The sequence below is a fragment of the Helicoverpa zea genome, chromosome 16 (genome assembly GCF_022581195.2).
Source record: "Helicoverpa zea isolate HzStark_Cry1AcR chromosome 16, ilHelZeax1.1, whole genome shotgun sequence".
NCBI classification, from domain to species: Eukaryota; Metazoa; Arthropoda; class Insecta; order Lepidoptera; family Noctuidae; genus Helicoverpa; species Helicoverpa zea.
This window is the reverse complement of record NC_061467.1, coordinates 6,085,669-6,087,989: the sequence shown is the minus strand read 5'-3', so window position 1 is coordinate 6,087,989 and position 2,321 is coordinate 6,085,669. Positions and strand designations below refer to the sequence as shown.

General features: G+C 34.6%; 1 long non-coding RNA gene across 1 annotated transcript; it reads left to right on the top strand.

Moving 5' to 3' along the window:
• Positions 1-828: 828 nt before the first annotated feature.
• LOC124637265 lies at positions 829-1,392 on the top strand. The gene is made up of 2 exons (XR_006985213.1): positions 829-925; positions 1,171-1,392. It is a non-coding gene; the product is annotated as an uncharacterized LOC124637265 (long non-coding RNA).
• The last annotated feature ends 929 nt before the right edge of the window (positions 1,393-2,321 follow it).

Below are 2,321 nucleotides of genomic sequence, written 5' to 3'. Positions count from 1 at the left end.
GATGGTAATGACATGTTTTTTGTTACGGCCCACGACACAAAAAACGTTTACCACCTTATACTTTGCATAATTATTTAGTTTTTGCTTTAAAACTACCCAATCTTATTGTTATAATATCACATTTTTTAAAAATTACAAAAATTACCGTTTTACCGGTTTACCGGTAAAAATATTTTTATTACCGAATTTTTACCGGTAATTTTTGTTTTACCGAAATTGCATGCCCTAGTTTGTTATTCTTTCACGCAGAAACGGCTTGACCGATTTGGTTGGTATGTAGATAGGTGATACCCTGGATTAACGCATAGGCTACTTTTTATCAACACACCACGTGGGCGTAGCCGCGAGCGGAAGCTAGTACAATATAATATATTTTAATATATATTTATTCCAATTATTCAACGACAATTATGCACTAAAAAGTAGTCACTATTATGTTAGGTGCACCAAATAAATGGTAACAATGCAATGCACCTTTACGATATCAACGTAACTTACATAGGTTGTATCAATAAAATAAATCTGTTCTTTGATACGTGACTCCACAGGAGTTTATTCCATTAGCCTTGGACCTCGGTCACTAGTAAAAGATCACAAGTTTACAAGCTATGCCTCTATATACCATGTTATGTATGTGTAAGTCTTTTATTCCAGGTATATTTTTATAATGAAATTAGTATGAGTATTCAAATAAAATAGGTAGTTTATTATTGGGACACACCCGGTAAGGAGGGGCATGCATAGGTAGGGTAAACTGGGTACGGTAGTGACAGTCGCAATTGTAACGAAACTATACGTAATACGGGGTAGGGGTGTGAGGGAGAAAGACGTGGCTTACAAGCCTAAACACGTTCCCCAGTATTGCGTTAGCCGGCGCACGACGTTGACGTAAGCTGGAGCCCACATTGCTTTTCAACAATCAAAAGTAAGTATTTTTGTTCGATTTCTTTTCCTAATTACTGTTATTTTTATACAGATAGATCATCTTGTTATTTTTTTCTTTAAAAGTTGAACATTAATATTTAATTACAAGTGATTTCTTTTTACGTAAAGTATTTGGCAAAATCATGGCGATTTTTTGTTTTCAAAATGATGCGTTGGGTACGGTTGTGACAATATCTATACATATAATAAATCTCATATTATTATTTTTTATTTTTAGATGTCCAGAATACGTTTGTGGAAGGCCGAAAGAGCGCAGTGTGATATCAAAAAATATAATGATGCCGATGAAGAAGTGAAACAAAGGATTTCGTACGTGTAGCTCAAGCTGCAAGCCTTTCTACAGCCACAAGTTTTAAAAGAGCAAATGTTGTTTTTTTGATTGTTAGAACTATGTTTGTAAGCTTATTATGTTAAACATTTCTATAATAAAAGAGATTATAGACCATTTTGACATATGTTTATGCATGTCACAACCGCCCTTGGTATGTGGCCGGTTGTGACACTTTCCCATTTTTTTTTAAATTGATCTTATGAGTAATACATTGCATTAAGGAACAATATATTAGTGTTTTTACGTACACAAATGTACAAATTGCGATACAAGTTCCTTTTCTGCGAGCTAATTAGTCAAATATCAAAATTATTGGTGATCAAACGAAAATTGGCACAACTGTACCCAGTCTACCTCCGTTGGGATAAAGATATACAAACTACTGAATGAAACGTACCTACCTTACGTTCCTTTCATTTTCATATAATGATTTAAGTATTATTTATTGGTACACAGAAAGTATTACTGTTTAACCGTAATATAATAAAGAGGATTTTTATGTTTATTTGAGCCTCGAAGGTTCCGAACTGAAACGATTTGAATTATTTTAATGTTGGAAATCTACATCCTTCCCAAGTTGCTATGTTTTATCCTGGAACGGGCAGTAGGTAGTACCCACGGGACGCTGGCAAAACCTCGGGAAATAGGCTACCTACGTGTGTATGTGCCAAAACCGACTATTTTAATCTCAATTTTTATTATAATTGGGTTCTCATACCCCTGAGATTGCTTTTGCTAATTTACATGAACTTCGGTATTTATTAAATTACAAGGACTATTAAATTCTTTGCATATTGACCAAAGAGCGCTAAAACCTATCTATGCTAGTTTAGACGTCAGTTATTTATTCATTTTGTTGAAACGTGCCTCTCATAGTCTCATCTGACCTTTTCCAAAATTTTATGGATACGATTAGTGTCACCTAGTGATTGCTTCGATTACATATTTTATCTAGTAGCTGTTTTCCCGCGGCTTCACCCGCGTCCTATGGGTACTTCTGCCCGTACAGGGATAAAATATACGTTATTGGTATACGTTACTAGGG